This window comes from Papio anubis, unplaced genomic scaffold, assembly GCF_008728515.1.
Source record: "Papio anubis isolate 15944 unplaced genomic scaffold, Panubis1.0 scaffold1416, whole genome shotgun sequence".
In the NCBI taxonomy this organism is placed as follows: Eukaryota; Metazoa; Chordata; class Mammalia; order Primates; family Cercopithecidae; genus Papio; species Papio anubis.
The window spans coordinates 1336-15555 of record NW_022161377.1 but is presented as its reverse complement, the minus strand read 5'-3'; the positions used below and the strand labels follow the sequence as shown (position 1 = coordinate 15555).

At 48.4% G+C, this 14220-nt stretch overlaps 1 long non-coding RNA gene across 1 annotated transcript; it reads right to left on the bottom strand.

Annotated features, from left to right (window-relative positions):
• Positions 1 to 228: 228 nt before the first annotated feature.
• LOC116272625 lies at positions 229 to 13316 on the bottom strand. Its single transcript, XR_004181261.1, has 2 exons — positions 12616 to 13316; positions 229 to 1050 (listed from the first exon to the last, which is right to left on the bottom strand). It is a non-coding gene; the product is annotated as an uncharacterized LOC116272625 (long non-coding RNA).
• Between the last annotated feature and the right edge of the window lie 904 nt (positions 13317 to 14220).

The following is a 14220-nucleotide window of genomic DNA, read 5'->3' as shown; positions in this document are numbered from 1 at the left end:
TAGAGCAAATGCATTTCTATAAGATTTTCTACCTCTTTTCACTGGGGAAAAAGGTAACTTGCCTCCAAGGGTCGGAGACAAAGACATTACTGCAGACAAGAGCGCTGTGCATCCCAGGAACCACTACACCACGAGGCACGGCCGTGCACACTGGACGCAGGAGTTACAAACGAGGCTAGCACAGGCCGATGCTGGCCCTCTCCAGAAGCAGGCCTATCCTTCCTCCTCTCCTCAGCCCCCTCTCCCTCCCTTCAGGCCTCAGTGGCTGCTGACAGGGGACAGGCCACAACTAGAGGAGGCTCTCAACTCCACCAGGGACAGGAGTCCCAGACGCTGGGGACTCAACTGCTGCCCTCCGCATCCACCTCCTTCTGGTCCAGCCTTCTCAGGAGCCAGGCGTGGCCACTTTGACTTTCCCTTCTGTGGCTCCTACAAAAAACCAGTTCAGTGAGCCCAGGCTGCCTCGCACTCCAGGAAAACCCAGCACAGGCCCCCTCCATGACCTTATCCAAGCTCCTGGGGCCAGAAGGGTCTTGCAATATTTCACTTTCCAGTTGAGCATCCCCAGCCTGAAATCCAAAGTGCTCTAAAGAGCATTTCCTTCGAGTGTCATGAGGAAGCTCAGAATGTTACAGGTTTTGGAGCATTTTGGAGTAGTGACTCTCAGCCTTAATTTGAACCTCTTCAAGGAAGCCACACATTGAAGCCCCCGATGTCCACCCTACACAATTCCAGCACATCCTCTGAAGTCCTCAGCAACAGATTTTCTTTCTTCAAAAATAACCACAAGTCACAAACTCACACGCAATCACAGAAGGGGGTTGTGGACACCCGCACAGATGATGAAATTTAACTGTCACATTTTTACCTGGGTAATTTAAAGTCATTCCTCAAAACACACCTGTTTTACTGAGTTGCATTTTAAGGTGAACACACACAAATCATTTCAGGGAAACAAACGTCACTTTGGGCTGCGTGTGGTTTCTTGACTCCCGTGAATAACTCAGCGTTCACCCTCACTTCTGGATAAGGGAGACGATGCAAAGAAATCTGTTAAAACAAAGACATGAAAACAAGTTTAAGAAGGGTTTGAAAGGTTCCTCCTGTCCCCCTGGAGGGGAGACGTGGAAAGGATGCCTGGAAAGCTCACGGGGGACAGGAGCACAGCCTCCTCGGTGTGCCATGGACGCCGCCTCGCCAAGGGGAGAGGATGATGCCTGGAAGGCTCACAGGGGTGGGAGCACAGCCTCCTCAGTGCTTTCTACACTCAGCAGCTTCAGAAATTCCCGTAGAAGCAGAACACATGAGAACTGAGACTGGAACACCCCAAAGAAAGGGACGAGGGGTCAAAAAAAGCATTCGATCATTACCAAGAAGCGCGAGCATGAAGCCGCTTCAAAGACCGTGTGAGAAATCACTCATAGACGTTTCAGAAAATAAGGGTAGTTCGGGATTGCTCGATTAGCTCAAACAGACTGCCGTCCCTCAGGCCATGAAGTCCCTGACATGAGCCTCTCAGTGAGCAGAAGTCACTCGCATCTCTGCCAGAGAAAGTACTACAAGCCGACACATAACCTCATGAAACCTGGGCTTCAGCCCGTCGACAACAGTGAGTCTGACATGGTACATCCCTCCAGATGGTTAAACACCCCAGGGGTTCATCAGACAACCTCGAAGGGCTTTGTCTGTCCAGCCCCTTTTCCAAGTTCTGGATGATTTTTCCTAATGTACTATAAGCAGCATGTTCCAGTAGAGACGTAATTAACTGACTCTGGGTCCTCTTAATTTTGAAATTAGAAACACACTTGGCCAGGCACGGTGGCTCATGCCTGTGATCTCAGTACTTTGGGAGGCTGAGGCAGCTGGACTGCTTAAGTCCAGGAGTTCGAGTCTAGCCTGGGCAACATTGCAAAACTCCATCTCTACAAAAAATACAAAAATAAGTCAGGCATGGGGACACGTGGAACATGTGCCTGTGGGTCCTGGCTACTCAGGAGACTGAGGCAGGAGGATTGCTTGAGCCTGGGAGGTTGAGGCTGTAGTAAGCCGTGCTCACATCACTGCCTGGGCAACAAAAGGTTTTTTTTTTTTTTTTTGCCTGTCTCAAAAAAACCAAAGAGAAAAAGAATTATATACCTGAGTAACCCAAAATAAAAGAGGCCTTGTGGAACGACCTGAAACACAGCTGCAAATTCTGGCAGGGCCTCCCCTGGCTTGACTTGTGGTGAGTGTAGGACCACTCTGAACGATAGGACCCCAGGCATCTTCCGAGACTAGACCTTACAGTAAAACTTCCCTTCGCTGGACGGAACACTGGCCTTGGAGCCTGGGACACCCTGGGGCAGTGCCACCATCCCGAGGCTGCCATGGCACAAGGAGGCCCTAAGCTGTCAGGAGATTTTAATCACCAACACCACTTGTTACACGACCCAAAGATGATTAAAATCCCAGGCCCTTCAAGATTGAATGTTATCTATACTTAAATGCATTTAGTCACCATATTGGGGGGTTATTCCTTCGTTTTGCTGCAAATATATCCAACTGCTGTAAAAGCAAAAGGCAATTTGTTAACGAGGCTTCTTGGAGTGTCTCAACAGGCCTCGAGGTAGGATAAAAGGCAGGACCTCCTGGCAGAAACGCTCAGCTCTGAGGTCAGGTGGAGTTCTTGAGCACCAACCAAGGCAAAATAAGGTCGAAGACCACATCACACTTTCCTCAATCACATCTTCATTCCACGTTTCCTTCTATTTCTCACAACTTCAATGGGAGAAATTGTGCTGAAAGAAAATGGAAACACACACATACATAGGAGACCCTACAGATTCTGAGAATGGGTGCAGCCGTCACAGTCCAAATGTCCTTTCAGGGCCATCTGACCTGGCTGGGATCCAAGTATCCAAGTGCAGGATTGTACGTCAGACCCGTGAAGCCAGGATTACAGCCACTGAACGGCAGTTTTCCATCCCACGGAAACCGGCCTTGTTAGGGGCTTCCTCGGGGACCACCAACGTCACGCCACCACCCGTCAACTACTTCAACTAACCTACATCATGGCAGAGGCCTCCCTAGACAGACCAGCCCTGCCCAGGTCCTGCTTCATGGCAAACCCTCCAGGCAAACGTCCTTGGCCTCCTCCGGGAGGCTGTGCTCGGAAGGTGCCCTCATTTACTTCTGTGGCTCTGAGACATTTAACTAGAGCCCAACACGTTTCTTCCTGTTCACATAGTATTGAGTTAAAAGATTTTTATGAGTCAATTTTCACTGGGAAAAATACCATTTCAGGAGCCCCAGTGACCACAGTGAAAATGTTTTTACCTTCCCTTACGTGACATCGGCAACGCCAGGTCCAGGAAACGTTCTGGATCTCAGATAATGGCATATCCACTCATAGTAAGTCTTGGTCTTGTTTCACAAGCTATCAAATGCTGCCCAGAGACAGGAAAAACCCCACAACGTGGCAGGGAGGGACGACCAGCATGAGTTCTAAGGCCACCCGGGTCTGCTGACAGCGTGGTGAGGGGCAAACAGTGCAGGGTCTAAGGCCAGACCGCCCGGGTCCCGCTGACAATGTGGCTTCAGGAGTTTCCTAAACCCTCTGGCTCTCCAAGTTTCATGTCAGAAAAATGCAATGATAACCGTGTCCACCTCGTTTAAAAATATATACACACACACACACACACGCACATATATATACCCCAAAGCTACAGCCCTATAAATGTCATTAATCCTAGTTATCCTCAAGGCATTGAGCGATCAATAATGAGCCATTCCCCTGCTGCTGACCTGCCTCAGCCCCACCCTCCGGAAACCCTGCATTCACACCAGCCACACAGGATGAGGCCAGGGAAGGAGCAGGACTGTGTCTTGGGAACTTAAACTCTGGAAGCTGAGTTAAATCAGTGCCGCTCAAATCTTGTCACCAACTATCTTGTTAAATTGGGAGATTCCATCTCTCGGGATCTTGAAGGAACCTGAGGCTCTACATTGAGTGAGATGAGCACTCGTGCTGGAATGAGACGGCAGGGAAAGCAACTGAATCTAGGGCCGCAGCTGCCTGAGACTTGGGTCCCACCGGGAAAGTGGCACCAGGGCCCTCAGGACAGTGGCAGAGATCCCAGGAGGCAAGTCCCGGCGCAGAGACTCATGGACCCAAAGATTGCTCCAGGGCCAGGAGGGGCTGCTGCGCTGACAGCCAAGAGGCAGGCAGCCTTCCACCTCCTCCAGCTGCCGTCCAGCAGGCAAGGAGGACAGTGCCCAGACCACCCCGGGGCTCCCCCAGCCTGCCAGGCTGGTACTCTTACTCTAGCCACTGACAAGAGTCCCCATGTTCCAAGCTAGGTTGAAACAGTGCCTCAGGCCTTAGGGCACATGCACCCCCATGCAGGGCCACTCCTACCCAACACCTGGGGATGGCTATTCCCACACATCCCCAACTCACAGCAAAACTTAAAAATGAAAGTCGGAAGATAGAGCCAGGAAACCAATGCTCAAGAAGCAACTCCAGGGTGACTCTTCCTAGAGCTATTGCTATTGAACATCTTTAAAAACATTTCCAGGGTGACTTCCTAGAGCTATTGCTGTTGAAAATCTTTAAAATTCTTCATTTCAAAATTAGTTTTTATTACACTGTCTTCCCTATTCTACCAAGACTCTAGAAAACAAAACCATTACAATTTCCAATTCTATCTTATAGCAAGTTAGAAACACACGTTTCCTCAAAGGATTCTACGTGTTTCCTTGGCAATATCCTTTCCATGCCCCATACTACTGCCCGCAACAGGGAAGGCTTTTCCAACCCAACCCAACCCAACCCAACCCAACCCAACCCAAGGGCCCTGAGACAGGCCCCTAACGAATCGTCTACAAACTCTTGAGACAGGCTTGCCCTGACAAATCATCTGCAAACTCCATCTTCCATTAAAAACAGTCCTGAAAATGGGCATATTACCACTTTTTAAAAATTACTGTAAAGTGGACAGTGTTCAGTTCTGTGAATTTCAGCACAAATATTCCCATAATCATCATCACACAAGCAGAACAGTCCAACAGCCCCAAACCCACTCACGGGGCCTCATAAGCATACCCTCCCATTCCCAGCAACCACCCTCTCCTGTGTTCTCCCATCCCCCCCCCATCCCCCGGGTCTGTCTTTTGCGAGTGTTGTCGCAAAACACTCACAAAATCATGATTGTGCTTGGAGGTGCACCCAGGGTGTCCTGTGATCAACAGCCAGGCCTCGGGGCTGCTGGGTATTTATTATTCCACGTATGGCTGTGGCACATTGTAACCTGTTTTGGGCAACTATAGACAGTGCTATTAACATCTGGGCACAGTTTTTCTTAAACAGCAGCTTCTGTTTCTCTAGGGTAAATACCCAGGAGTGGGGTCACTGGGCCCCACATTTGTGTGAGTTCAGTTTTATAAGAAACCGCCAAGCTGTCTGCACCGTGCTGAACCCCAGCATCGCACAGGAGTCCCGACTGCCTGTTCTCACCAGCACGTGGGGCTGTCGGAAGACCTTAGTCAGGCGCTCCAGCAGGGGTGTGAACAAATTCACTGCGGCTTCGGTGCACATCTCGGTGCAACCAGTCATGCTGAAGGTCATTTCAGATGCTTTCAGGCCATCCTCCCGTCCTTCTCAGCGAAGCATCTGTTCAGGTCTCTTCCGCTTTTAAGTCAGGTGGTTTGTTCTCTGTCATGAGCCGTGGGAGTCCTGTGCATTCTGGATACGAGTCCTTTGCCGGCTGCATGGTTCATAGATATCTTCTCCCCATCTATCGAAAATGTGTCTCTTCAATTCCCTAGGGGTGTCTTTTATATTAGAAGTTTAATTTTGATGAGTCTTACCTACTTGTTTTCTTCCTTGATTATGGATCATGGTATGGCTAAGAGCTCTCACCCTAGGTCTCGACAATTTCCCTTTCTTCTACAGGTTTTGTAGTTTGGTATTTTACATTCAGGGCTATGGTCCACCTTAATTTTCATACAGGAATTTCTCCCTGTTTTCACTCTTTTGCATACGGCTGTCCCATAATTCCAGCACCATTTGTTGAAAAGACTCAAATTCCACTGAACTGCTTTTGCGTCTTTGGATCTGTTCTGGACTCCACTCTGTCAGCTGACCCGTGTGTCCATCCTGAGCATAATTTATGACTTTAGTGGCTGTCTCTGTGAAAAAAGTAATTCTGTCTGGAAGCAAAAACCACATTAGAAATGCTCTAAATAAGATTCTTCCTGTTGTCAGGAGAGCAAAGCCACTGCCCTAAGCAGAGGTGAGGCCTCAACAGCTCCCAGGCACAACCTTAACACACAATGGGGAAGGGAATTCATTTCAAGGGCCACAACGTGAGACCAGCATAGCCATGAAAACTGCAATAATTTCACAACAGAATGAAATTCATAAAGAACTGCTGAGAAGCGTGTGATAAGTTACATAAATCACTGTTCCTTAAATTCTGATGGTTGACTAGAACAGAAATAGCTTCACGGTACAGTTCAAACAGGAGAAAGGTAGGTAGGGCTGGTTTCCACACCACACAGGGCCTGCAGGAAAGGGACACTCTTCCTCTAAATGGGAGATCCCGGAAGTGATGTGATAAGCCATGGTGAGAGGCACGGAACTGTGCAAGCCGGAGTCGCGGCCTTGGCCCCACCACGGAGCCTGTGTCCATGAACGACGAGGCTCAAATGTCAGGCCGGGGCAACCGAGGCAGTTATCAGGGGACAAGAAAACGAGCGCACGGTGGAGGCAAAGGTCTGAAATCGCGCGGCAACTTCGAGTCAAGTGGGACAAACTGACTCAAAATACAGGTTCCAAAAACCATCACACAAAGCTGTTCCTCGGCTCTGGAAAGGCTAAGTGACTAATGAGCATCTGCTCCCAGAGACGACCCTGGTGACCTAAGGCCCAGCTCCTCCAAACCCGTGCCGAACCTCAGTGAGGAACTTTGTTGATATCTTACAGCACATTGACATATTCGCTTAAAATCTGGTATTTCATCAACAATGCAGGCGCCAGCTTTGACTCATACACAGTTCGATTAAACAAGATAATTTACACCCTTACCATGCCAGGTAAGAGATTTACTACAATCTTTAAACAGAGCCAGAGACTACAGTCTGCTCCTACACAACACCATGTCTCTACAAGTTCGATGGGTTTTTAGTTTCCATGTCTTCACTTGCCTAGTGCTAGAAAGCAGATTAAAAACAGAAGGAACCCAGAAACACTATTGAATGAGACTCAAATATCTTGCAGTCATCATCGTGATGAGATGTTTATTAAACAGAAATGTTCTCCCCTGTAGAAAGCAGCACACATCAACATACACCGATAACTGTCGCCAGCATTCCAGATCATCTTCCCTTCCATGGCCACAGTGCAGGGCAATGGACCACGCACACCTGCAGACCCACGGAAAGCGGGGTGACACGGCCGATTCTTGTAGCGAGCAGGCCAGGGTGCACTCAAAGTGCATCTCTTTCCAGAGGTCTGCCATGGAAAGTTACACATTTATTCCACGAGTTAATGGCACTGCACCGAACATTTCTGTAAGATTCTCTTAGCAAGCTTTTCCTTCTGCCTAAAATGTCCTGACACAAACTGAAAAAGCTCTTGGAGCTGCCAAAGACTTCAGTATCCCCTTAACTATTGTCATGCATGCCCGTGTGAAGAGACCACCAAACAGGCTTTGTGAGCGCAACATGTCTGTTTATTTCACCTGGGTGCAGGCGGGCTGAGTCTGAAAAGAGTCAGGGAAGGGAGGTAAGTGTGGGGCCGTTTTATAGGATTTGGATAAGTAAAGGAAAATTATAGTCAAAGGGGGCTTGTTCTCTGGCAGGCAGGAGTGGGGGTCTCAAGGTGCTCAGTGGGGGAGTTTTTGAGCCAGGATGACCCAGGAAAAGGAATTTCACAAAAAAAAAAAAAAAAAAAAAAAAAAATCATCGCTTAAGGCAAGGACCGGCCATTTTCACTTATTTCTGGTAGAATGTTATCAGTTAAGTCCAGGCAGGGCATTTGCACTTTTGTGATTCTTCAGTTACTTCAGGCCATCTGGGCGTATATACGTGCAAGTCACAGGGGACGCGATGGCTTGGCTTGGGCTCAGAGGCCTGACAACTATAGTCTTTACTTTTAAGGTGTGGGGTCAGATCATATAATCCCCAACTAGGCTCCTGATGCTGTGTGTGGCATCCAGCAACAGCACGTTCCATTCCTGGATTACATTTGACTCAAGAGTCCACAGTGAGAATGATTTCTGGTGAATGAAACACCAGGCAGGAGAGTGATTCTGCTGGGCAGCTCTTTACACACAACCCAGGAGCTGAGGGGAGAGAGAGAGGCCCACGCGCGTCCACCGTGCTCACGCCCCCTTGGAATGCGCCCCACTCCTAGAGACCCGGACCCAAGGGAAATCTGACCTGAAAATGGGCAAACCCTCACTTTGGCAGAGGGACAGGGACTCGGGGCCACAGCTTGACCTCAGAGCAACACAAGTGCAGACACAGCACCCCAGGACACCCTCCCCACCCAAATTCAAGGAGGAAAACCAACCCCCCACCCCCTTGCGGAAACCCCCGGCTGCTGGAGCAGACGCCTGCCGGCGTGTGCAGCCTCTGCCGTCCCACATTCCGGGCTCAGCAACTGTGCCTCAGCCCTGGCACTGCTCGCCACACCCACAGGTGTGCCAGGAGGGGCAGGTCCTAAGGTCTCCACTGCACCAAAGCCTGCAAGGCAAAGGGGCCGCTCCCTCCAGCAGGAGTCCAGAAGCACACACTGCACCAGCGTCACAGCGTGAGAATTCTCCCCTCGGTCTCCGAGTCTCCAGTCTGTTGCCCGCCACGGTCTTCTGCCAATGGCAAGGCCCAAGCTGGGCGGCACGTTTGGTTCTCACCATTTCCCTTGTCAAGATCAATACTGCAAACATATCCAATTCATCCTGTCACTAAAAATGAAATAATCCGCCATCTCCATCACAGATGACGCAACCAGGTTTCCATTACCGGGGTGTTTTTTTTTTTTTTCCTCTCTATTTTGAGATGGAGTTTCTGCTCTGTCGCCCAGGGTGGACTGCAGTGGCGCAATCTCAGCTCACTGCAACCTCTGCCTCCCAGGTACAAGTGATTCTCCTGCCTCAGACTCCCAAGTAGCTAGGATTACAGGTGCCTGTCACCATGCCCGGCTAATTTTCATCTTTTCAGTACAGACGGGGTTTCACCATGTTGACCAGGCTGGTCTGGAACTCCTAACCTCAGGGGATCCACCTGCCTCCTCCTCTCAAAGTGCTGGAATTACAGGCGTAAGCCACCACGCCCAACCATTACTGGTGTAATTTCTAAGCCACTCTCTCACACCCACTCCCATTTTTTTTTTTTTTTTTTTAAAGAACCAGCTTTATGGCTATTTTTTTTCCAAGAGAACCAGTTACTCATTTCAAGTACAAATAAGACACGGTGTTTAAAAACCAAAAATGCCCATTTTCACAGAAGTCTCCAAATACCCAGCCGGTTTGAGCCTTGAGAGTAACATCAAGCTATTGGCTGAATACAACTTCCCTTTCCATCAGTCTGCCTGTGAGTTAGACACAAGGACAAAGCCACGAGCTAGGGACATAACGGCAGGAACCACCAAGGCAGCCGAGACTCCAAATAAAACCTCGAAGGACCAACACAAATGCACCACACCCTGCACACCCTCCTCTCCTTCCTTTTCAGAATTTCCAGAGGATGAAACAGGGACCTCCTCAGACGTCCCACGGTGCAGGCGGCCAGAGGGGAAGGCGGCGGCAGCCTGAATGAGGTGACCGGGAAATCACATTCCACAAACAGAAATTCTCCATGTGCTTTACATCCTCTGTCTCTGAAGAACTATGCCAGTCTAACAGTCGCTAGAAAACCACCTTCAACTATCATTTCCCATTTCAAGCAAAGAAAACAGTGGTGGGGCATGAGGGAAAAACATAGCCATGTGTTCTGGGGTATTAAATAAGGTTTTTTCTGTTATAAACATATAATTTTACATTCTCAGTTTTCTGTATAATTGATATGCTTCCTAATTAGCAGACACAGTAAATAAAAAGTGAATACCATGTGTAAGATCAGAGGAACTGTTCACATGGCTTCAGGTTCTGCTACTGTGTTTCAACTTAAGAAAATGGTTCTGTGCGTTGGTAACAAGGCCTGAGAGTCTGTGTGTGAGTCTGTGTGGCTGTAATCAGGGTTCGTGTTGGCTCCGTACCAGACGATGTTACACTGTTACATCTTCTACAAAAGGATCTTCTACAAAAAATCCTGGATCCTTCTACAAAAAATCCAGGATCTTCTACAAAAAATCCTGAAAAAATGAAGGCTTAATAGACATACACACCCTCCCAAAATAATCCAGATGTCCACCGATATGAAAAACAGATGAATTACGGCTTCCATCGTGGAATATTCCTCAGCAGTGAAAACAAATTATAGCCACAGATGCCAACTAGGATAAAGAAAACCTTTTAAACACGTTTAAAGTGAACTGACTAGGCAGAATTCCTCGATTACAGGCATCTGCTCCAAAAGGGTACTGTTCTGAATCCTGTGATGAAGAATGATAGTTAGCAACACTGTTTCGGGGCACATCTAGAAAAGAAATAATGACTACACAATTTAAAATTCTTTGTAAATTATAACTATTACTATGAAAATTCTAAAAATGTGAAAATCTTCCCAACTGTTGTTGGACAAGCTTCAAAATAAATACCCTGGCATTGCTTGCAACACCCACAGGTGTGCCAAAATAAATGAAAATATAGCCCAAGATAGTAGAATCGAAACCTGAAGATGTACGAGCTGTCCCTGCCTCGCTATCTATACATCGTGTAGAAATTTAAGAGCAGGCAGCGACACTGCAATGCAAGGCTCAAACCAACTGGGTATTTGGAAACTTCTATGCAAAGTGGTATTTTCGGTTTTTAAACACGGTGTTATTTGTACTTCAAACAGGTAACTTTTTGATTCCCTTGGAAAAAATATAGCCATAAACCTGGTCTAAAAAAAAAATAAAAATACAGGAGTGGGTATGAGAGAGAGTAGCTTAGAAATTTTTAAAGTATCAGCAGGGAGCGGTGGCTCATGCCTGTAATCCCAGCACTTTGAGAGGTAGGCCCAAGGGGCCTTTGAGGACACCAGTCTCCTCTGCTGCCTTCCTGCTGGACTGACCCCAGGACATTCACTGGGTTTCCACCCCTGTCTCATTCAACATCCCAAGGGTGGTCTTCATCCTCATCTGGGGCTCAGCTCTGCCCCAATTTCTTAAATCTCTGCCTTCAGAGCCTGAAAACACCCACGCCCAGGGTCACCCTAAGTCCACGTTTACCCCAGAGAGTCCCAATTTTATGTTTTGCCAGCATCGCCTTAGTGATAATTTATCCTGTCAATTCCAACTGCCTTCACACCTCACCCTTGCTGTCTCCCAGCAGACCCCACTCAGATGCACATGCCCCAGACCCCACACCCAGGTCTGTGCATGCTGCCCTGCTCTGCCCATGTGGGGACCACCTCTCTTTCTTGAGGAATCAGCTGGCGATCATCTCCTTGTGGAGGGCTGCCCTGACTCCCAACTCTCTCCAACAAAGGCAGAAGCCATCCTCGGTACTTCCCCAAAACTCAGGCCAAGTATGAAGATGGCGCAGATGCTAGCTGTGCCTGGGATGCCATGGGCAGTGTCCCCAGATGCTCTGCACATGGCCCGGGGCACCGCCTGAACACAGCAAGTGCTGAAGAAACAAAACTGACGTGCGCTGACCTCTGATAGGGCCTCCTTCACCATCCACATCTGTCTCCCCTCTGGACAGTAAAATCCACAAGACACGGAGGGCTTGTCTCACTCATCTTCAAACTCCCAGGGTCACCCTGGTAGGTAAAGGGGACTCAAATGTCTTCTGAAGGAAGCGGCTGGTTAGCTGCCGAGTTAAAGGGCCTCTGAAATTCAGAGCTCTGCATAGGAGTCCAGCACACTTTATTATGAATGACTCCAACCACGGCAGAAGTGGCCGTGGAACCAGTGCTAACCAATTCAGGGTTTGTTCACTGTTTCTCAGTTCATTATCACAACTCATTCTCACAGAGCAGCCGCGCACAGATCCTCAGACGTCTACACAGAGTGGGACGATGGCGCCGAGTCACGTGAACGTCCTGTTGCAGACTGGGAGACACCGGTCAGACACGGACCCAGGCAGAGCACAGACCTCGTGTTAAATCGGCTCCATGTAAACAGCACTCCCTGCCAGGCCCTTTCCTATCCGCACAGCTTCTACAAATTCAACTCTCGCACCTGACACCTAAGAATACTGCACACCCCCATGTGAACCCCCCATTTACCTCCCAAAATGACCCGGCATGGCCGAGTACAAAAAATTTCAACATAAGGGAACTGGAGGGCATGTGTGGCTTTCTCGAGTCCCTGCTGCCTCCTGATGGGAGGGCCCAATGCTTCACACCCCTAGTGAAGGGCGGGTCTCTTCGGCCCCCCGACTTTGACCTGGAGCTTAAATCAGCATTAACTAATTTCACTTTCCAGGACCAACTTCAAAGGCCTGCAAAGCCAGAGAAGGGAGAGGAGATGGAACACGCCCTCACCTCAGACCTGCTGCAGGCACGCACTTCTCAGATGCGTCCCAAGGTGCACAGCGTGTCCGATGCCTGTTTCACATCCACTGACCTGCAGGTCTTCTATGTGACATCAGCCTCCTGGGCACTGGAAACAAGAGGTATAATGGCAAGTCCCCTCTGCAGCAAAGGTGAGGAAAAGGGACCCAACGCAATGGAACTTTCCTTTTTCTGACAGTCTCAAAACAGAAGGAAAATACTGTACAGCCAACTTCCCCTCACACAGGTTTATTTACCTGTGACTCAGAGGCCGTGACAGACAACTTCAGGTTCTCAACGATTCCTATTTTCCCCATCCAGGAAGCCTTTGTTTTTAATATCGTATGAACTTGCCATTTTGTAGGCCAAAAACAGCAAATATTGGCAATTTCTTACAGCTCAACTGAATAAAATATGATCATGGCCTTTAGTGAAACCATGAAGAAAAGGTGGATATCTCAATATGTGTTTCCAGACTGGCTTTGTTCCTGAAGCAGTAACTCTGTTCACTCAGGATTTTAGACACTGAAGAATAAACATCAATATCCCACCAAGAAAACCAAAAAAATGAAATAATTTTGCATCCACCTTGGACCCTTTTTAGGACAACGCAGGACACAAACTTTTAAAAAGCTGCAGTTGGCCGGGCGCGGTGGCTCAAGCCTGTAATCCCAGCACTTTGGGAGGCCGAGGCGGGTGGATCACGAGGTCAGGAGATCGAGACTATCCTGGCTAACATGGTGAAACCCCGTCTCTACTAAAAAAATACAAAAAACTAGCCGGGCGTGGTGGCGGGCGCCTGTAGTCTCAGCTACTTGGGAGGCTGAGGCGGGAGAATGGCGTGAACCCGGGAGGCGGAGCTTGCAGTGAGCCGAGATCACACCACTGCACTCCAGCCTGGGAGACACAGCGAGACTCCGTCTCAAAAAAAAAAAAAATAAATAAATAAATAAAGCTGCAGTTGTCCCTCTGTATACACAGAGACATGGATTCCAGAACACCCCCCGAGTTTACCCAAATCTACATATCCACAGGACCCCACGGCCACCCTTATGGAACTACATGTAGGAAACGTCGGCCCTCCACAAAGCTAGGTTTTTTCAGTAAGGGTTTGGTTGGAAAATAATTAACATAAGTGATCCTTCGAAGCTCAAAACCTATGTTGTTCAGGGTCAGCTGCATTTATTACTTGTGCCATATCTGAGGCCTGAAAGCCATCATTCTCAATACCTTAACGTGATGGTTAACAAACTAACTGTTCTGATTAGAAAGAGGAAAAAGCTTATTTTTAAGCTGAAAATGAGAGTGGATGCGCTACAGTGAACGGAGAACAGACCTAAGCAAGCACCAAGGCTGGGGTGACTGCCTGTGCTCAGACCCACCAGGGCCTGTTCCTCCATCTCCCTCTGCTGAAAGGGATAACCGCTTCTCCCCCACGACTAAAGGGCCTTTTTTAAATACTCACACGAGAAGTGCTATGAAAAGCTGAAAGGTCACAGATAACATTTTTAAAAATAAACATTAACGTAAGCATTTAACAAGCCCATTATGATTTAAAAAAAAAATGGTATTAAGTTCTTGCATGTGGTGGCTCAT